The sequence below is a fragment of the Neovison vison genome, chromosome 5, assembly GCF_020171115.1.
Source record: "Neovison vison isolate M4711 chromosome 5, ASM_NN_V1, whole genome shotgun sequence".
Taxonomy (NCBI): domain Eukaryota; kingdom Metazoa; phylum Chordata; class Mammalia; order Carnivora; family Mustelidae; genus Neogale; species Neogale vison.
The window spans coordinates 92831702-92855062 of NC_058095.1; the positions used below are offsets into that span (position 1 = coordinate 92831702).

The following is a 23361-nucleotide window of genomic DNA, read 5'->3' on the forward strand; positions in this document are numbered from 1 at the left end:
TCTGGGATCAAGCCCCGCATTGGGCTCTCTGCTCAGCAGGGAGCCTGCTTCCTCCTCTCTCTGACTGCCTCTCTGCCTACTTGTGATCTCTGTCTGTCAAATAAATAAATAAAATCTTTAAAAAAAAAATGGTTGTAGGAGAAACATCAGGGTCACAGATGAAAGAGTAGATTACAAAATAACATTCAATACAAACTTGATTTTTGATTAAAAAATACATAGGCATGAAGAACCAAATTCTTTGTGATATAATTATTGAGCACATAAACCTACTTATAAAATTTACATAAAATTATCATTCTAATAAAATGAAAATATTATGTAAATCATAGTTATTTTACAGTTATATAAAATTATTAAGTTTGAAATTTATTTTGCTTTCAGGAACATGGAGGATGTGGAGAAGAGTGATCCCTGGTATACTGTCTGTAGGACTGTAAATTGGTGCAGCCACAGTGGAAAACAGTATGGTGGTCCCTCAAAAAATTAAAATTAAAAATATCATATGACCCAGGAATTCCACTACTGGCTATTTGCTCAAAGGAAATGAAAACACTAATATAAAAAGACATACATACCCCTGTATTTATTGCAGCATTATTTACAATAGCCAAGATATGGAAGCAATCCAAATGTCTATCCACAGACGAACGGATAAAGAACAGGTGGTGTGTACATAAAATTATGTATGTTACTCAGCCATATAAAGAGAGGAGACCTTGTCATTGGTGACAGCATGGATAAACCTAGATGGTAATGGTAAGTGAAATAAGGCAGACAGATAAACACAAATACCCTACGATTTTACTTATATGTGGAATCTAAAAAAAAAAACACAAATGAATAAATAAATGAACAAAAAGAGAAACAGACTCATAAATACAGAGAACAAACTGATAGCTGACAGAGGGAAGAGGGTAGAGGGATGGGCAAAACGGCTGAAGGGGAGTGGGAGGTACAATTCATTCCAGTTATAGAATGAGTAAGTCATGGGGATGAAAGGCACAGCACAGGGAATACAGTCAATGGTGTTGGGAGAGCGCTGTGTGGTGACAGAGGGGAGCTCTGCTCGGGAGGGGCCGGACATAACACACAGAATTGTCCAACCACTCTGTTGTGCACCTGAATCTAATATAATGTTGTATATAAAAACTAGAGATATATTTGAAAAACCATATTCTTTGTGATATAAAATTATTGTTTCCAACTTATTTTGCTTCCATGAATATAGCTCCTTAAAAATCTAACACAAAGAATCTCCTTAGCAGTAAATGGTTTCTACAGATATTTATTAAACTCCTCTTACGAGCCAGGCACCATTTTAGGTGAGAGAGACAGACATATTTAAGACAAAATTCTATTCTTTATGTTCCTTTTGGTAGGGAACATAGACAATAAGCAAAATATACTTAAGAGCGATAATTTCATAAAGAAAATAAAATCGGGGGGACCTGGGTGGCTCAGTGGGTTAAGCCTCTGTCTTTGGCTCAGGTCATGATCCTAGGGTCCTGGGATTGAGCCCCCCATCAGGCTCTCTGCTCAGCAGGGAGCCTGCTTCCTCCTCTCTCTCTCTCTGCCTGCCTCTCTGCCTACTTGTGATCTCTCTCTGTCAAATAAATAAATAAAATCTTTAAAAAAAAAGAAAAAAGAAAATAAAATCGGTTACTGTAATAGAGACTATCAATGGTTCAGGGAACAACATTAGCTATGATAACCAATCTGAATTATATTTCAGCTGGGACCAGTGTGGGTGAAGTTTGGAGCCAACTGCAAAGCATTACAGGCAGGAGAGAGAACAATTACAAAGACCCTGAAGTGGGAACAGCATTGGAATGCTTAAGGAACAGACTTCAATGTGATAAGAATCTGCATGAAAGAGAGCAAGAGGACCTTAAGAAATGAGATCAGAGAATTAGGCAGGGATGAAATCATATGGAATCTAATGCCTGGTAAGGAGCTTGAGTTTTATTCCCTGGCAATGGGAAGTCATGGGAAGAGTTCAATTTATTGACATTTTGACAAGTTGTATCTTTTAAAGGACAAAAAATTAGATGTAAGTGTTTGGTAATATACAGTTAATAAATTAACTTCATAGACAGATTTTTATTTAATGAAACAATTCTGTGGGGCAGGTATTATTTATTCTCATCATACACCTGCTACAGAGGCTCAGAGTTGTTGAACGACTTGGCCATGGTCATACAGCTAGTAGGTGGCATGATTGGGAAAAGAAGCAGGGGTCCCTGGGTTCTGGGTAATTTACCAGGAAGCAAGCTAAACAACAGTCTACAACACTAAATGTCAGGCTGCTGGTATGATGGTTAAAATTCATACAGTGCCATCACCACAGGAGCACACTGAATGAACAAGTGAACTCGTCTGTCACCGCCTCCCCCTAGTATAGGCTTCTCAGGAAGTAACTAAGGAAGGAACTCTGCCTATGTCATCCCATGTTATGGCACCAGGACTGGAAAATCTGAGACTTTGGTTGCAACATTTGGCACCTTGACTTCAGATCATCTTCAAGCCTTTTGAATGGGCTAAGTGTGCTGGGTGCATTCTGTCTCTTGAAGCAGCCTCCTAGCCCTGCCTCCCTGGGCAGAGTGCTGTAGGAGGACTAAGTCCTTCTTCCCAACCTGAGGGACTGGTTGGAGCCTGCTTGAAGTGAGAATAGGTAGAAACATTGGTTATGGACCTCACCCCGCTCTTCCACCATTCAGTCCGTTGAGAGGAGGAACAGATTGGGCCAAGTCCTCACAGCTGAGCCTCTGTGCAGCTGTTGCTGAAGCCACCCTGCTTCTCTCCACTCTCTAATCGTGTCCCAACAGCCATCGTCTGCTGCTTCTCTCCATGTGGGCCATTGGAATCTTACTCCTCTCCCTGTCCATCCTTAGCTCACCCTGGCTCATTCCACAGGCAGCTGCAGGCTGTGGAAATATCCCACCCACTCAGTGGTCTCTCTTTTATCCCTGGATTCCCAAAATGCTGCTTTTGTTTAGCTGCACTTTCCCTCTTCTGGGACTTGCCAGTCTGTGCTTGCAACTATCATCCAAATAGTTTTCTGTAGGGACCTTCCCACATAGCTCTCTGGGATCTGAGTTCAGCCTTCTTAAGCAAGCATGTAGCTGATAGGAGATATCTAGAGCAGTCAAATTCATAGGGACAGAAGGTAGAATGGTGGCTTCCAGGGGCCGGGAGGAGGGGGAATGGAGAGTTGTTGTTTACAAGGGACAGAGTTTTAGTTTTGCAAGATGAAATAATTCTGGAAATCTGTTGCACAACAGAGTGCATACAATTAATACCACTGAATTGTATGCTTCAAAATGACTAAGAAGCTGTGCATTTTTTTTTAACCACAATTAAAAAAAATAAGCAGACAACCTGTGAGTCTGGTGTGCCCCTAGTTTGCTATCCTATTCTAGCTCCAAGCTGTCCACTCAAACATGGTCCTCTGCTTTCTTGTTTGGAGGTCTGGCCTTTGGTAATGAGACTCCTTGACCTCTTGTTTGGTGGCACAGCTGGAACCCACTATTCTGCAATCTGCATGAGGACACAGTCCATCTCCTCAGTCCACTCCATTGATGCCTCCATCCCCATCAATCCCCAGCCACACTCCTTGTCAACGTCACAATGATTTTCACTATGCCAAATCCAAGGGTCACTTTTTGGTCCTTTTCTCTCTTAACCTTTCTCTTTAACACAACTGACCTCCTTGATACTCTCCTCTTAGTTTCAAAACTACTTTAGTATCTTGGTTTCCTCCTAATTTGCTAAACATTTTAAGATTTACTTACAAGTCTCTGTGGATAACTCCCAAATTTGTGCATTCAGCTTGGATTTTCTCCCTAAGCTCAAAACTTATGCCTCCAGCTGCCTCCTTGACCATTCCACTTGGAGTCTATACATTTATTGAGAATTTTCAATTCATTGGAGGGTATAAACATGAGATCATTTTATGTTTTCCCATGGCTGCCCAATTATGCTGTTCTTCAAGAATCTTGGGATGGTTCGGTCCAACTGTGCGATGTTGAGCTTAATAAAGCTGTCTCATGCTAGATTTTAAAATCTCAGTACTGCCTATCTTAAATACTATCTCAATGGTCAATTCAGGTCTGGGGCAGAAAATGTGGAAGATAGGCCTCAAAAATCTTAGGACACCAGAAATCAAGGAATTAATTGAAGAATTCTGGGGCCCTGCCAAAATAATTTGGGAGTCTACTTAAAGAGTCTAAAGGTGGAAACATTTGATCAATCATAAAAAAATAATAACTGCAGTGGATTAAACACATAAAAATTATTAAGTCTGCTAGTTCATAATGAAACTTAAAAAAAACCCTCAACTCATTTGTCTCATTTTGAGGATGCTAGGGAACTAAGACATCATTTTGATAACTTGTAATTAGAGAGAAAGTATGCATTTTTGTGTTTAAAATGAGGCTCGGGGTAATAAAGTAGTTGATGAGGAGAAACTTCTTTTCTTTTCTATTTTTTTTTTAAAGATTTTATTTATTTATTTGACAGAGAGATCACAAGGAGGCAGTGAGGCAGGCAGAGAGAGAGGGAGGAAGCAGGCTCCCTGCTGAGCAGAGAGCCCGATGTGGGGCTTGATCCCAGGACCCTGAGACCCTGACCTGAGCTGAAGGCAGAGGCTTTAACCCACTGAGCCACCCAGGTGCCCCGAGAAACTTCTTTTCATAGAAACATTCCAGCTGATAAATGAAGAAGAACAGAAATGGAATATTGGAACTTCGGATGAAATAGTTATTTTGGCTATGATCATCAATGATGACTAAAAGAAAGAAGAAAATGGGGAAAAGCTGTGCAACAGGTTTGGCAAGGATTTCTTAGATAAGACAAAATGCAAAGGCAATGAAGGTAAAAATAAATTGGACTACGTCAAAATCAAAAACCTCTGTGCATCAAAGGACACAATAAACAGAGTGAAAGGACAACTTAGGGAATGGGGGGGAATATTTATAAATCATATCTCTGACCAGACTTGAATAGACATTGAAAGATGATATAGAGATGGCCAACAAACACTTGGAAAGATGTTCAACATCACTAAATTAGGGAAATGCAAATCAAAACGAGATATCACTACACACCCATTACATTAGAATGACTACAGCTAAAAGTAATAATAATAAAAAAGGAGGAGGAGGAAGAGGAGAAAAATGAGGAGGAGGAGGAGGAGAATGAAAGAAAAGGGAAAAAAAAAAAAACCACACCAGAAAATGGCAAGTGTTGGTAAGGATATGGCGACATTGGAACCCTTCTGCCCTGTTGGTGGAATGTAAAATAGGGTAGCCACTATGGATAATGGTATGGCAGTTCCCAAAATAAAATTAAAAATTGAATATCCATATGATCCAACAATTCCTCCTTTGGGCATATACCAAAAAGAATTGAAAGCAGGGTCACAAAGTGTTATTTGTATACACATGTTCATAGCAGCACTTTTCCCAGTAGCCAAAAGGTAGAAGCAATTTAAATGTCCATTGACAGGTGAATGGATAAACAAAATGTGTATAATGGAATATTATTCAACCTAAAAAAGGAAGGAAATTTGCATACGTGCTACAACACGGATGAAACTTGAAGACATGATGCTAATTGAAATAAAACAGTCACAAAAAGACAAATATGGTATGATTCCATTTATATAGAGTGGTCAGATTTAGAGAGAGAATTATTGAGAGCTGGAGGGAAGGGAGAAGTGGGGAGCTGGTGTGTTGTTGTTGTTTTTTTTTTTTAAAGATTTTATTTATTTATCTGACAGACAGAGATCACAAGTAGGCAGACAGGCAGGCAGAGAGAGGGGAGAGGGAGAAGCAGGCTCCCTGCTGAGCAGAGAGCCCGATGTGGGGCTCGATCCCAGGACCCTGGGATCATGACCCAGCTGAAGGCAGAAGCTTTAACCCACTGAGCCACCCAGGTGCCCTGGGGAGCTGGTGTTTAATGGGCATAGACTTCCAGTTTTATAAAATGAAAAACTTCAAATATTGGCTACACAGCAATGTGAATGTGCCTAACTCTACTAAACTGTACACTTAAAAATGGCTAAGATGGGAAATTATATATACATATATATATGTTTTTGCCACAATTAAAAAAGAGAGAGGTCAGGACAATTGGCTATTACAGTCTTCCCAGGAAGGAATATAGCATCACCTACAAAACAATCTTGCCAAAAAAAAGTCACAACAATTTAAACTTGATCAAGCCACTGGATCTAACTACCAATTTACAGAAAATGCAGGGACAGAGGAACTTGTTCAACAACATCACATGGAAGCAATCAGCAAAATCCAAACTGTGGGAAACTACAGGAAAACAACAGAGTTTCTTCAATAAATAAGTTGCAAGAGAAAAAAGTAGTAGTAGGAGGAAACCATAGAGTAAACGTCTTAAAAGAAATAAAAACCAATTGCAGTGTGTGGAATTATTTGGGTCCTGATTCAAACAAGCCATTAAAAGGTATGACACACTCAGGGAACAGGTGATAACATTCAGGAATCTAATGGTTGTTTTTAAGTTCTTATCTTCTAGAGACTTATACTAAAATATTTGTGGGTGGAATAGTATAATATCTAGGACTTGCTTCATATATAATTGGGGCTGAGGAAGTTGGAGGGCATAAATGAAATGTGCTTGGCTGAGTTCCTAATTACTGATGCTGATTGGTAGAAGCTACTGCATTATTCTTCCTATCTTTACATTTGCTATTTTGCACAATTAAATGTTTTCTTCACAAAATATTAACTTTATATTCCACTCCAAGCCTTTCTCTTCTTCCCCAGCAGTTCAGCATAAGGGAAGGGAGGTTGGTCTGCAAACACTTTCACTCACCCTCATCCAGTGACTTGGCCTATTCAGTGGGCAGGCAGGAGGGGGAGCAGCTCCTTGCTGGGCTGTCCTGAGTGAAAGGCAATACTTTTTCTCTGAATTGCCATTGCATGTTCACACAGTCTGACTTTTGTATGGTAGGAACTGTATGCTGGATCTCTGCTGGAACACATCTATGGGTTCCCTGGTTGAGTCTTCAGACGGCCTCCTCTGCTGTGTAGTTCCTTGGCATGGAGGTCTGGCTCAAGTTCAAGTTTGAGCTCTTTCTACCCACAGTCCCAACACAGCTTCTAGGGTTGCCCTAGCCTGGAGGACACATCTCTGGGTGGGGTACCTGAAGATAGCTAAAACCCAGCCATTTTCTGAACTGTATCCAAAACCACAGGAGATCCATATGTCCTTTCCATGTCAAAGGAGGTGACCCTGGCTGCCCAAGTGGTCCATCTTCTCTTGTCTTTTCTTTCACTCCTTTTTCCACATCTGGGGTGGCATCAGATAAAGTGTAGGCAACTTGTAGACAAAAGACAGAATTGAGGGGCCCCTGAGTGGTTCAGTGGGTTAAACCTCTGCCTTCGGCTCAGGTCATGATCCTAGGGTCCTGGGATCGAGCCCCACATCGGGCTCTCTGCTCAGCAGGGAGCCTGCTTCCTCCTCTCTCTCTCTCTGCCTGCCTCTCTGCCTACTTGTGATCTCTCTCTCTGTCAAATAAATAAATAAAATCTTAAAAAAAAAAAAGACAGAACTGAGACTGGGATTAGGGTTGGATTTGGCCCATTCACTCTTTATAATTGATTATTATGTGGGGGACGCCTGGGTGGCGCAGTTGGTTGGACGACTGCCTTCGGCTCAGGGCGTGATCCTGGAGTCCCGGGATCGAGTCCCGCATCAGGCTCCCAGCTCCATGGGGAGTCTGCTTCGCTCTCTGACCTTCTCCTCGCTCATTCTCTCTCTCACTGTCTCTCTCTCTCTCAAATAAATAAATAAAATCTTTTAAAAAAATTGATTATTATGTGGGTCTTTCTCTTTCATTTATTGAATGAAACTTCAAGTAAAATATGGCAGATTAAGCATACCATTAAGTTCTACCAGCCCAAGTATTCCAAATAGGGAAGAGTCTGGATTTCATGTGACATAGAGAATTGGCAATTGGCATAAGCTCGTTGATTTTTTTTTAATGACCCTGTGTCTTAGGTGAGACTCTCTATTAATTAATTGAATATCTCAACTTCTTTTGGGTTTATTTCACAGATAGAACAATAATCACACCTATGAACAGAAAGTTAATGTTAGACCATCAGGGCAATAAGTACAATATTGAATAAACTTTTCACTAAGGAAACATACTCCTTGGCACAAAATAAATGTATGATATGGAGGAGTCAAGAACACATAGAGCATAGCCCAACAAAGCAGATAATAATAGCAGATCCCACTGATTTGCATAAGTCCAATGCTAAGTACTGTATATATGCTACTTCATATAATCCCCACATGATACCCATTATTATTTCCATTTAGAGATGAGGCAGCCAAAGCTCAGAAATTACTTTAATGAATCATGGAGCAAGGATTCAACTCCAGCTCCATTTGACTCTAAAAGTTGAGTCCGTAACCTCCATGTACTGCCTATAATAAAACACTGAAAATATTTATCTGGTTAGGAGATTAGATAGATAGATATGATATGATATGATATGATATAGATAGCTATAGATTATACATATTTTATATTCAAGGTAAAGTTCATTGACCTTCTAAGAGGATTTCTGAAAAACTTAATCTATATAGCTATTAAATCTGTACATATTTAACGCTGCTTCTAAATGATCATGGAAGTTACTTTCCAAAAAAAATGTTAGTTGCAGCTGCACTGAAAGAGCGTTTAGGAAATGTGACAATGTTGTTTACAGCAGTGTACTATTTTGTAGAACTCCTGGAGAGCCAGTGGGATCTGCCTTTGTGGAATCTGAAGCAAAGGAAGAAGTAGCAAAACCTATTGAGGTAAGCCCAATTTCTAAAAAGAAAAAAAAATTTAGCCAATGTTAAAAACTGTAAGGAACATTTTGGCAACCAAGTCAGTTACATTACCCACCATAAGAGGCACGGAGAAAACCTGATACAGTCCCTGAGACAGTAAAAATCAACTGTTTCCTGCCTGAAGAGTAGCTGGTGAGTTGTTTATTCAATATTTAAGCAGATGTATCTGCAGTGAAAGGAGACTCGTGATAGCATTGTTACAGGAGAAAAGAAAAAGAGGAAGAAGAAAGCCTGAGCGAGGAGGAATATGAATGAATGACGCATACGCTGGGGTCAAAGCGCTGAATATGGACACAAGCTGCCAGAGCACCTACGAGAGGCAAAGGCCCAGGACCACGTCTAAGGACTCCGAAGTAGAAATAGCTGAACCCCAAAATGCATCCTCAGAGCAAAAACAAAAATGGAAAGGAGTTGAAGTAGCTAGCTTCCCTGAAGTCAGAATGGAAAAGGAAAAAGAGAAATAGCTTTGAAAATGCAGAATTCCTAGCTCCCAGATTAAAAGTCAAGAAAAGGGCCCAGAAAAACAATTTTTAAAAAGAAGCTTCAGAAGTACCCAAAGAAAACAAAGGTAGGACTACTCTAAGGTTAGGATTGGATAAACAAGGTTACATTCCATTCATTACATAACCACAAATGTCTTAACTGGATTTTTAATTTTTCAAGATTTAGAAGTTTTTACTAAAGAGGAAACAGGATGCTGGTTATAAAACATGGAAACCTCTGGAAAGCAAAAAGGAAGCATAAAAAAAAACAGAAAAGAAACAAATTAAGAGAAGAGTACAATTAAGAGTACTATCAAAATAAGTCTGTGGTATAAATTCTATTGCTGGCAATTGACATACACTCCAAGATTAGGCTATTTTTTGTTTTGTTTTTGTTTAAATTGCAGTTTGTTAACATATAGTGTAATATCAGCTTCAAGTGTACAATATAATGATTCAGCACTTCCATATAACACCTGGTACTCATCACAAGTGCCCTCCTTAATTCCCATCACCTATTTCATCCATCCCCCCCCCCACCCATGTCCTCTCTGGTAACCATCAGTTTGTTTTCTATAGTTAAGAGTCTGTTTATTGGGGAAAAAAAAAAAAGAGTCCGTTTATTGGTTTGCTTCTCTCTTTTCTTTTTTCCCTCTTTGTTCATTTGTTTTCTTCCTTAAATTTCACATATGGGTGGAATTATATGGTATTTGTCTTTCTATGACTTATTTTGCTTAGCATAATACTCTCAAATCCATCCATATTGTTGTAAATGGCATGTTTTCATTCTTTTTGATGGCTGAGTAATATTCCGTTGTCGATATACACCACATCTTCTTTCTTTTCTTCTCAAATCTAGAGTTAGGGTTAGGGGTGGGGTGAGGGTATGTGCTTGATATTCTGCAGTTCAGAGACCTCTCCAGAGAATAAAAGCCCAAACTTCTGCTAGGGTGAGAATAGACACAGCAACCATCTACTCTACGGAGGTAAGGAGGGTATTTGGAACCCTAAATACTGTTTAAATAGATAATCAATTGTTCCTTCTGCTTTTATTTCTACCTCCGCAACCATTTTCAGAAATATTACCAATTATTAAATGTTTGGGGTCTTCTCCACAATAACTAGGCTGCTTCTCAACTTGTCACGTGTTCAGGAACTCAGTTTCTCAGATTGAGGGTTAGGATGTGGGTATGTGAGGTTAGGCTGTGTTGTAATAGCTGTGACCATTAGCTTTGAAAGCCTGAATTTTTAATATATGGGCAGATTTTATCATTCTGAAGGCCATTTGCATTTATATGCATTTCTTGACATTATAAAAGAAGGCAGAAAGAAGTGAAAGGAAAAGCAACACAACACTGTATTGCCTAAATCTTGAATGACTCAACGCTATTTACTGAGAGCACATAATGTACCAAGCAGTAAAGCAGGATTTAGGGGAGTTCCCAAGGGAATCTCCACAAACCATTTTTGTATCTAGGATTTGTTTGAAGAAAATTTAGAAGTCCCCATGGACATGCTGTTTAGCTAAATTCCTTAGCTCACTATACTCCAAAATGTTTAAAAAAATATATCTTTTTTGCATAAAAATCAAAGTAAAGATTTGTTAGTTTCATTTGTTACATGGAAATATACATTTCATGGTGCTGGATATGTTTGGCTCAAGATATGAAATTTGGTTATTCATTTTTTATTTCTTATTTTAATATGTTTATTTAGTGGCGGCTGGGTGGCTAAGTCATTTAAGTGTCTGCCTTTGGCTCAGGTGACTATCCAGCATCCTGGGATTGAGCCCTGCATCAGACTCTCTGCTCAGTGGAGAGCTTGCTTCTCCCTTTCCCTCTCCCCCTCCCCCTACCACTTGTGCTTGCACGCACACTCTCTCTCTCTTGCTCACCCACCTTTAATCTATCTCAAATAAATAAATAAAAATCTTTAAAAAAAGAAAAATACATTTTTATATAAAAGGCAAATTACATTTCACCTCTGGGGAAAACATTTAGATTTAGTATCTAAGACAAATATATTTTATTTCTCTATGTAACCAAAATATGACATAGATTAATTCAGGCCTTTGATCTCTTTTCTAAATGAAGTTAGTAGGCAATTGTATTAGTTTCCTACTGTCACAATACACATTATCTCAAAGATCAGTGGCTTAAAACAATAAGTATTTACTATCTCAGACTTGCTATGGGTCAGGAATTTGGGAATGGCTTCAGGGGTGGCTCTGGTTCAGGGTCTCTCATCGGGTTGCAGTCAAGAAGTTGGCTGTGGCTATAGTTGCATCTGAAGCTTGAGTGAGGCTGAAGGGTCTGCTTCTAAGGTGACACACTCATGTGACTGATAAGTCAATATTGGCTATTGGTAGGAGGCCTCCATGCCTCATCATGTGTGTCTCTTTATACAGCTGATCAAGTGTCCTCAAATATGGTGGCTGACTTTCCCAAAGCAAGTGGTCCAAGTAAGCAGGGCAAAAGCTGTAATGTCCTTTATGACCTTGCCTCTGAAGTCATATGCTGTCATTTTCACAGTAACCTATTGGTTACACAGGTCACCCTATTCAACATGGGAGGGTAGTACCTAGGGATGTAAAAACCAGGTAGGAAGCATCATTGGAGACCATCTTCCAGACTGGCTACAACAGAAAACAAGACACTCTAAGAACCAATATTTCCAAAATAAAAAGTTGCTCATGTGGGGAGCATGAAACACAAATAGCATATATTCTATTAAGTATGGTATGGTAGATTGTTATAGAAATAGCCTAAAGAATCACACCTCCCTAAATCTATGCCATTGCATAGTTCCCTTTCACACTGACACTAAGGTTGGCCATACAACTTGTTTGGGTCAAAGGGATGTTGGCAATGTGATGCAAGTAATGATATGAAAGCAAAAATACATTGGGACTTGATCTTTTATACCCCTGGAGATTCTTCCTTCACTGAGTGTAGAAGTATAGGAGGTAAAATTGATTACATGTCAAAATGATAATATTTGAAATATAGCAGGTTAATAAAGTATATTATTATTATTTTTTAAAGATTTTATTTATTTATTTGAGAGAGAGCATGAGCAAGGGGGAGGGGCAGAGAGAGAAGGAGAAGCAGACTCCCCACTGAACAATGAGCCTGAGGCAAGGCTCAGACCCAGGACCCTGAGATCATGACCTGAGCCAAAGGCAGATGCTTAAGCAACTGTGCCACTCAGGTTTCCCTAACTAAAGTGTATTATTAAATTTAGTCTCACCTGTTTCTTTTTAACAATGTTAAAAATGTTTTTAAAATATGGCTCCTAGAAAACTTTAAATTACATACATGGTTTATATTTATGGCTCACATGGTGTGTTCATTGGTAAAGTTCATTGGACTTTCTCCCAGTCCTTCCTGGCGACTGGGAGAAATTTCAACCACTGCCATCGTTCTGTGTCAAGTTCTGTCCCCACAAATCAAGAGAAACAGAAGCTCCAGACCTCAAGGCTACTTTCTAAATTTCAGCTCCACCATCTGTATATGCGTATTATATACGTATTATACAGTCCTGTCCCTGACCCCATCCTGCTGGTCTGTCAAAACATGCTCTCAAGAAATAGTCTAAATTCAATCACACTGCTTGCAAAATTCAATGGCAGCTTAAATGTTTCATATAATTTTCATTTAAAAATAACAAATAGATGTATAAAAGTGTGAAGATCCAATGGTGAAATCGTCAGGAATAGGTCAAAAGAGTTGTTTTGTTTTCTCCTCCCTGTCCTACCCTTCACCTCTCCACTCTCCAAGTGGTGGCTGAGAGGGAAACAGGCCTGAGAGGAAAAGGCAAGATAGATGAGAGACACAGTCTCATCTGGAATAAACTACACTCCACCTACAAGCCCAGATGGTGCTCTCATAATAGTTGCTCATAATTAGGGGGTGAGAAAGACTTTCACTGTGGCTTTAATGGAATCTTTCCTAAAACCCTTTCCACTCAACTGGATACTAACTGGCCCACTGCTATGGACAGCAAAAAACTTTACAAACCCAGAAATGCACAGAGAAAGGGACCCTTTAAAGGGTTTTTAGTCCATACATAGTAGCCTATTATCTTTCCCCAGAGCAATCTATTCTTACCATCATGCAGGAAAGAATTGGGTCAAAAACTTACTCTTATGATCCATATGGCTTTTCTCTATGAAAATATTACTTAGAACCTTCATACTTCATTGTATTTTTTTCTTCCTTGTACCTACATGAAACTACTCATCCATCATTAGTACAATATATAAACTGAATAAATTTTGTAGACCAGATGGATTTTCACTGCTATCCTCCATCCCTTGTGATCAATGTATACACCGAGAAAGCTCTGAGGCTCCATATTTAAAAAAAGTATGGTGAATAGTACTACCTCCCATATATGCTTAGGGAAACCACAGAAAGAGAGAAATTTGTATAGACATAAATTTGCATATTGGTTCCAGAACTTATGGATTGAACTTATGGACTGAACTTATGGTTTGATTTCAGGTGCATTCTTTAACCTCTTTGAGCTTTGAGTGGCACTCATTTGAGTGGCAATGATGATACTTTCCTCACTGGGTTCAGGTGAGAATCCATAAGGTGCTGTGTTTAAAGCACCAAACACAGGGCAGGGCACATGAAAAAGGGTCTTAATGAATGTTGGTCTCATTCAACTTTGCTTTCCTTTCCTCTAGTTAACAATGTGTGCTATGGGAACAAACAGTATCACTTCAGTTCTGTATCTCTAGTGACCACAGACAAAAACCTGAATCAAATCTTTCTGGTCTGAAAACAGAATTTTATTTTATTATTTTATTTTAGAGCATGAACAGGGGGAAGGGCAGAGGTAGAAGGAGAGAGGGAATCTCAAGCAGGCTCCAAGCTAGGCACAGAGCCCAATGTAGGGCTTGATCTCATGACCTTGAGATGATGACCTGAACCGAAATCAGGAGTGGGATGCTTAACCAACTGAGCCACCTAGGCACCCAGAAAGCAGAACACTCTCATTAGCAGCTGTAACCAAGGATGAAAAGCTCCTTTCTTCTAGAAGTTCCTCAGTGTAAGGTGGAACTCACTGATTCAGACTAACAACTATGACTGGGCAAACCAGCCCCAGACAAATAACAAATGTGTTAGTTAGTGAAATGAAATGAATATAGGAATGGTGCAAGAATTTTTGGTGTGGTTGTGTGGATGACAAGTTCAGACAAGATGGATCTTAGTGGGGAGTGGAAAAGGGTAGGAAGTCACCATCTTGGTCCAGCTTATTGGGAAAGGCTTTGTGAGAAAAGTCTGATTTTAGGATTATTTGAATATCAGAAGAAGGAGGTTTTTGAGCTAGCCATGAAAGAGTGTTTCAGGTACAGGGTGTGGCCGAAGAGAGAGTTCCAAGGACAGACAGAGAGGGTCTCACTACAGAAGAGAAGAGATACCCAACTACAGCCAACATTATTCAGAATAGGTAAGGAAGGACTAAATCACTGTCTATAATGAAAGACAGGTGGGATCTTTGGGTAAAGCTTCTGCAAAGTTGGCAGCAAAAGTGAGTCTTTCAGAAATGCACAAAAATATTTCCATGGGCATTGGCTCAATTAGAGTGAAGTGCAGGAACTTGGAGCCATTCCAAAGAGGGTAGGGGTTGAAGCCCTCATGAGGAAAAGCCAAAGAGATTGGGAACTAGTTAATTTGGACAGCAGATGGTTTAAGAGAGACTTAAAATTCCTTCATTTTTTTAAAGTCTCCTGAACAAAAACTTCTCTAAAGAAGATATACAAATTGCCAATAAGCAATGAAAATATGTTCAAAACCATTAGTCAAGGAAATGCAAATCAAAACCACAGTGAGATACCATTTCACATCCACTAGGATGACTAAAATTAAAAAAAAACAGACATGGGTGCCTGGGTGATTCAATGGGTTAAGCATCTACCTTTGGCTAAGTCATGATCCCCTGGTCCTGGAATTGAGCCCTATGATTGAGCTCCCTGCTATGCAGGGGGTCTTCTTCTCCCTCTTCCCCTCCAGCCCCCTGCTTGTGCTCTCTCTCACAAACAAATAAAATCTTTTTAAAAAGACAATAGTGTGTTATCAAGGATATGGAGAGTAGAACATCCTCCATGGCTGGTGTGAATATAAACTGGGGCAGCCACTTTGGAAAAAGTTCAACAGTCCCTCAAATGGTTAAACATGGAGTCTTCATGTGACTCAGAAATTCCACTGCTTGGTATGTGTATACGCACGAGAACTGAAAACATATAAGGGGTACCTGGATGGCTCAGCCAGTTGACTGGTCACTCTTGGTTTCAGATCAGGTCATGATCTCGGGATCATGATCTCAGGTTCCTGTGATTGGGCCTTATGTCGGGCTCTGTGCTTGGGAGGGAGTCTCCCTCTACTCCTCCACCTGCTCTCACTCTCTCTCAAACAAATAAATCTTAAAAAAAAAATAAATAAAAAGGAACACAGGAGAGAATTAAAAGCATATATCCACAGAAAATCTTACACATGAATGTACATAGCAGCCTTATTCATAGTAGCCAGAAAGTGAAAACAACCCAAATATCCATCTGCTGATGGGAGGGTATATTTATGTAGTATGTCCCCACAATAGCATATTACTCAGGAATGAAGGACTGACACATGGCACAGCATGGCTAAACCTTGAAAACATTATGCTTTGTGGACGAAGCCAGTCAAGAAAGACCACCTTGTATATGGTGCCATTTATATGAAATGACCAGATAAACAAATCTATAGAGAAAGAACGGAAATTGGTGGTTGCCTAGGGTTTGGAGGGGAAAGAGGAGACTGGGGGAAGTAAGGACTGACTCCTAATGGGCACAGGATCTCTTTGGGAGTGGTGAATATGGTCTAAAATTGATGCGCTCAACTCTGTGAATATACTAAAAATCATTGAACTGCAGAGATAAGCGGTATATGACTTATATTCTATCATATAATTATATATTTTCAACTACAGAATGAGGTTTTAGCTCAGTACAGAAAAACCAGTCTGCTAGGAATAGACCCAATATTATGGTCCAGCCAACATTGCTCAGGATCTCTGTCTTATTCTCAGAGTTCACCAAGTTGGGCTGCACATAGCACCCCAAAGTCTATGGAAACTTAATCAAGTCTGTATCTAAGAAATCTCAGAAGGTCCCTTATGGTGGTGTGCTAGTAAATGTTTAATAACTGACTCGCTGGTGGCTCAGTTGGTTGGGTAGCTGCCTTCGGCTCAGGTCATGATCCCAGCGTCCTGGGATCAAGTTCCACATCGGTCTCCTTGCTCAGCAGGGAGCCTGCTTCTGCCTCTGCCTGCCATTCTGTCTGCCTGTGCTCGCTCTCCCCCCCCCCTCTTTCTGATAAATTAAAAAAAAAAAAATAACTGACTCGCTGTTGGGAAAACATATATACTATTTCTAGCACTGCCAATTTCCCTGGTGTAGAAATTCCCACCGTGGACAATTTTAAGCTGCCAACATGGTATTGCTGAATGGATACAAGCTATAAAATGGAGACAAGAAACGTGGTAATATACCATCATATAGTATTTCTACCATTCCAATACAGTAGACATAAATAACCTTAAAAGTATAAGCAATAGCAAGATATAGTAAAATAATTAGGAAGTGAAGAGTTTCAATCATTCAATACCTTCTATAAACAAATAGTTTATTAAATGGTAAGCTTATATAATTAATTTTAATAATGGATGATGACTTGGCAAAATTTCCAAAAATTTAATAACTGGCTCTCAAGAACTGATCCAGTTGGCTCCAGCAACCACTGGTTCCTTCATGTGTCTCAGTCTGTGGCTGGTCAGAGGAAGAGAGAGACAGGTGGTCAAAGTTTCCCCTCTCACCTCCTAACCCTGCCAGCCCCTACTGTTAACAAAGCGGGATGCCCTAACTCAGGATCAGGCAGCTCCTGGAAAAGTGTAAATCAATTGGGAGTTTTCTTTTTCTTCGTATTTAAATAAGATTTCCAGCTTTGACCATATTCACCTACACCCCCAACTAATATCATGCCCATGCTCCCAGAAATAAGGGAACTAGAAGGAGGCAGGTAAGGACAGCAGTAGGTGAAATGCCTTCTCCACACTCTTTGGAAAGGTCTCTTCTGTTCACAATGAGTCAATTTCAAAGTCAGAAGAAATTTGACCTGAGTCAACCACCCTCCACCCCAGAGTCCAGTGAAACCCATCAGAATGGAATTTACATGGAAAATGCTACAGGCATTTTTAGGCTGACAGCTCAAGGTAATGTGTTTAGAACAGAATCCGGGCTTGTTTGGCTGGTCTCTTTTCTTTGTTTGTCGAAAGGAATAGAACCTTTTAAGATAGAATGTGGGCTGCCCAGGGCCTCCGAGGAAGGCAGGGGTAAGGGTGTTCTTCTTCTGTCTTCCCCTAGTGGGCTGGGATTCCTCCCCCACCCCTGAAGGACTCGTCAGCACCTCCTCTGTGCAACCACAGATTTTTGCTTATTTTTCCATTATGGCACACAGCTGGCAAGTACGTACCGAGCACCCATTATGTGCTAGACTACTAGAGCTACAATCACAAAATGCCCAACTCAGTCTCTGTCCTCAAGGACCTTAGAAATGTGGTGGAAGAATTCATCACCTTCTTATGGCTCCTCCTGCACATGTCTGTGACCGGGACACCAGGAGCTCATACAGGACACCAGCACCGGTCCTCAGCCGCCATGGTTACTCAATAAAACCTGTCCAACAAATGAACCAGTTCTGTAGAGCCCTGACTATTCCATAGGCCCAGGCCTCTGAAAGCTTCTCATGAAAATCTACCCTAAAGAAAGCTGAAACTCTTCCGTCTCTCAGAATTGGGACACAAATTCCCAGCTGCCATCTTCCCCCTGACTTAACTAACGCGTCCTTCAGCCATGAATTGCCTTCGTAGTCACAGTTGAATGAATGAATACATGAATCAGTAATTTACAAGCAGCTTCAATTTCTGGGTCAGAAATACCCTGAAGAGAAAGCAGAAGGATTGTGCAAAAGATGTTTTAAGATTCCTGGAAGTTGCCTGTGATGACTGCCGCAAGGGAGACTATTTTTAACCAGACATTGCATAAAAATTTAAGAATTTTTTTTTCCTTCTTCTTCCTTTTTTTAAATTTTTTTATTTTTTTACAAAATAGAACGAAGACAAAGGGGGAACCAAGGAACAGATGGGAATTTTCCAAAGGCTTTCAGCTATGCCCCTACATCATCTGCATTGCTGTAAATAATACGGCACACAAAGACAAACACACGGCAAGGGATGCATAAACACTGTGTGCCCAAACACGGGCTAACAGATGTGCACAGCCATGGATGCCCAGAAAAACGACTGATTTCTTCTGGTTTTAACAAATGAGCTCTTGAAAAGAGAAAAGTATCTCTTAAGTCATGCCAAATAATGATTCTACAGGCATCATTCGTATAAACCGACCGGGCTTTTGTTAATTAGATATATCCTCCTGTGGTATATCCTTGATGACTGATTTTACACAAATCGAAGTGCCCCCCCATCCCAATTTTGGAACATAGCTTATCTGATGCAGTGAATGCCTCCTTTCATTGTAGAGAAATAAGATGGAGAAGTCAACTGTTTATATCCTTTTCCCAAATAGCTCTACACCCAATACGAAAAACAATCAGAAAACAGACATACGAATCGATCCACATAACTTCATGCCCAATTCCATGAACTACTATCCACTGCAGACAGTCGACAGTGGTAAGAATTGCCTTACCTTTAAGAAGTGTCACCTTTGTGCTCACTCAAAGATAGGACTTTAGATTCTGTACTTCCGCTAGGAGGGACCTCGCAGATCTCTCTCATTTCATGGGTAAGAAACTGAGGCCTGCCAAGGTTGTGACATTAACGTGAGTCCAGCAACACCTTTCATTAAAGCCTGTTTGCCTTTCCAGGTCTCCTCTCCATCTGTCTTCCTGTTTGTTGTCTTACAAACAACATGACCAAACATGAATTGCATCTCAAGATGTGGTCCCCAGACCAGCAACATCAGCATCACCTGGGAACTTGTTAAACAAGCAAATTCTCCGCCCCAACCCCCAGACCTACTGAATCAGAAACTTGGAGGCGGGGCTCCAGGATACTGTGTTTGACGGAGTCTTCCAGGTGAGGCTGATGTTCACTCAAGGAGACACGGGATAACATGGGCCGGTTCCTTAAACCTCTGGCTTCAGCTGGGCCTTGGCCAGTGGGAATCCTGGCAGGAGATCCCAGAAAGACAGAGGAGGGAGTGAGGGCATTTCCTCGCCCTCCCTCTCCCCAGGTCACCTTCCTGTGGGGTTGTCTACCACTGCAAGTGTCCCTGCATCAAAAGTCACTGTAACTCTCAGGAGAGCCTCTGAGCCACAGGACTCATTCCTTTTTGAACCAGTAACTGCTTCCTCCCTTTACCCTATAGATCTAGGGATGGTAACAGTCCCTAATACTCCCTCCAGATTCTGCTCTATTTTTTGAGATTCCCCCACCCATGTCTTTGTAAAGGGCTGTGCTGGGCATGGAAGCTGCTTAAGATTCTCTCTGTGTCCTCTTCCCCACACAAAAAAAATCTTACCACCTTATGACCATTTTGAAGTGTGCAGCTCAATGGCGTCAACTACATTCACCCTGTTGTGCAACCATCGCCATGATCCATCTAACTAACTCTTTGCATCTTGCAAAACTGGAACTGTCCCCACTGAACAATAAACCCCTATCTGTGACCCCTAGCCCCAAGGCAACCACCATTCCACTTCCTGTATCTGTGGCTCTGATGACTTCAACTCCATGTATCTAATTTGAATCACGCGGAAATTGTCTTTTTGTGATTGGCTAATTTCACTTAGCATAATGTCATCAAGATTTATCCACATTGGAGCAGGGATCAGGATTTCCTACCTTTTTAAGGCTAGATAAAATGCCATTGTATGCAGAGACTGCATTCTGTTTATCTATTCATCCATCAGTGGATGCTTGGGTTGCTTCCGCCTTCTGACTCTTGTGAATAATATTGCTCTGAATGAGAATGTACAAATGTCTACTCAAGTTGCTGTTTTCAGGTACCCAGAAGTGGAGTTGCTGGATCACATGGGAATTCTATGTTTAATTTCTTTAAGGAACTGGCAGATGGTTTTCCAAAGCAGCTCCCCCATTTTCCATTCCCCACAAGAGTACATGAGGGCTCCAGTTTTCCACGTCCTCACCAACTCGTGTTATTTTCTGCATTTTTTTTTTTTGTAGTAGCCATTGTAATGGGCATGAGATGGTATCTCATGGTGGGGTTTTTCTTATGCTCTTTCCTCTACCTAGAATGCCCCTGTATATGCTTATTTAATATTTTGCCCAGTTGAAATTGATCTCTTCCTTTAAACTTTGTACTTTTATTGTAGCACCCATCATGCCCTCTCTTCTGCTCTCAGATTTTTTCTCTCTTCCACATGGACGCCAGTTCGGGCAGGACTGATGCCTTGGATTATTCATCTTTCTCTCTCTCCTTGTGGTAAACCCAAGGTACTGTACCCTGTAGGCTCTAAAATCCTGAACGATTTGAAATGCCAGTGGTCACCCAATTAGTGGCAAAACCACAGCCCCCCCCACCTCCACCCCAGGTTTCCTAACCCTCTGCCAGATGCTCTCTCTGCTGCCGAGCACCAGTGGAACCTCATTCACAAACAAAACAAAACAAAATTGTGTTGTGTTTGGAAACGAGATCTGGCTTCCTTTTAACAACTGCCACTCAATTTCTGACTGAACATATTTACAATTATAAAAACCAACGTCGTGTCCTCAAATACACAGAATTCACGCTGTGGTTCACAGAGACTAGTGACTGGATTCCTGGCAGTCGGCTCCAAATTACAGGGCCACGTGCTGCACTAACCACATGGCCTTTAGACCAGTTAGAAGCAGATGTTGTAGTTTTCCCCATGATAGCTTGGTCTGGTGTGTTCTGTCTTAATCCTGATGGGTTTTAGCAGGCTCTCTCTTTTTTGAGCAATGGTGCTCATGCCTCCCTCTTCTTTGATAACGACATCAGTGTTCTCACTGAAAGCCCAGAATGTTAAAGGACAGGAAGGACATTTGATCTGGTGTTCTGAATTCTTTTGAGATGTAAGGGCCTGGCCTAAGAATCTTTCTTGTGTCTGCTCACTTTCCTCCAATCTGGAGGATGGATTCACCCATTGTTTTGCCCACATGCCAACTCTCTTCACAGTTTTAGCCACAGGAGATTCCTAGAGATTATGACTTAGGCCGCTTGTTCTGTTAAGTCTACCATAGGCTCCAACGGCCACTGATATCTTCAAGCAAGCAGCTCTTCTTATCGCCTCAAGGAAGAGGCCCCCCTTTGGGCACTGTAACACCGAGTGGGATGTAGTGAGATCACAGGATAAAGGCCACTTCCTGGCTTTAGTCTCTTTGATTTCTTCTTTAGAGAATCTCAAGAGGGAAGCAGATAGAGATGGGAAAACCCATACTGCTCCTTTAAAGGTTTTCTTGGGGAACTCAGCACTCTTAGCAGGGCTTGAGTCAGTCATCCTGAATTCCACAGTCTCTTTGAATTGGGTTGTGGTAGTGTTAGAGATTACTTAGAGAAATCTAATGAACTTCCACTCAACCATTTCCTTCCTACTTCACATTGTGGGACCTGTATAGCGAGGCTCAGCATCAACAGCCAAAACATCTCCATTGTGTCCTTTCCATTATAAGCGAATGAATCATTAGCTGTTGTTTTTGGAGGCATATCTTGATCCCTATGGTGGGTGCTGCTGTCCTTCCTAGAACCAGAATTCCTGTCAGTTCTTGTCCCAGTGGGAGCACCACACATCTCATCTGTGTCTTGGAGAGATAGAGCATGACAGGGTTTTTCCAGAACTGCGCTGCCATTTTTTATGAAAATCTCCAGACTTTCTCTTATTAGGAAAACTGGCTTTTACCACCAGGCTCCCTCCTCGTGAGGTGTGCTGTCGTCAGACAATTTGAAGCTTCATGGGACACAGATTCCTTGTCAAAGCCTTCTCTTTCACTGTGGTTGGTTCTTGCACTCATCCCTATAGGCTTGACCTCAATCCAGAAAACAAAACAAACAAACAAACAAAACCATGGGGTAACTGCTATCATATGATTTGGAAATACACTGATTTGGGGTCAAGTGTAACTCAGATCTGTTTACTTTCTGTCCCTTCATTTAGCTGCAAGTCTTAATAAACCACAATAACAAGATCATCTCACCATGAAGGGGCAGGAGGAAGAGGGAGGTATTTGCAGTACAGGGGTTAAGAGTGAAGCCTTTGGAATCCTGTCACCTGAGTTCATTGCTTGTCTCTGCCATCAGTTGTAGGTTGGTGGGAAGGTTACTTGACTCTCCAAATGTCAGTTTGTTCATCTGTAAAATGGAGATATCATCTCAAATAATCTCCATTAACAGTCATGCTAAACTAATCCAGGGAAAATATTCAGTGCAGTATCAAGCATGTAGTAAGGAGAGGATACTGGATTGAACCAATACGAAGTTACTCGTGACTTAAAGAGTACAGCTTTAATGATGTGATATGGTACAAGAGACCATTTCCAAAGCACTGTCCTATGGTCCGCTTTGATCCCTGGAGCATGAAGCAGAGCCCTCAGGTTGGTTCTCAGTCCCTCAACCCTTTCCTGTTCTTTTTTATTTATCAGTTTCCTCTATCGTCCAGACCTGCCTTTGTCCAAGCTCAACATCCTCCTCCCTGTGTATCCCATTCAGTACCAGATGGGTGAAGCCAGACAAATGGGGAAGCTGTTCGAAGAAGATGAGTTCATACAGTACCTTGAAAGAATGTGCCAGTTTCCGTGAGAGATACTGGAGAATGTAACACTGTGCTAGGCAGACATGATCTCTCACCATATGGAGCTTACAGCTTGGGCTAGAGGCAGACATGGTCACTGTTCTAGCTACATCACCTCCTGCTTCTTCAATGTTCTGAATATGTCAATCACATTCTTG

The 23361-nt window shown here is 40.9% G+C and overlaps 1 long non-coding RNA gene across 1 annotated transcript; it reads left to right on the plus strand.

Annotated features, from left to right (window-relative positions):
• The first annotated feature begins 1627 nt into the window (after positions 1 to 1627).
• On the plus strand, positions 1628 to 23099 carry LOC122907823. Its single transcript, XR_006384752.1, has 4 exons — positions 1628 to 1949; positions 8778 to 8850; positions 19301 to 19511; positions 23055 to 23099. It is a non-coding gene; the product is annotated as an uncharacterized LOC122907823 (long non-coding RNA).
• The last annotated feature ends 262 nt before the right edge of the window (positions 23100 to 23361 follow it).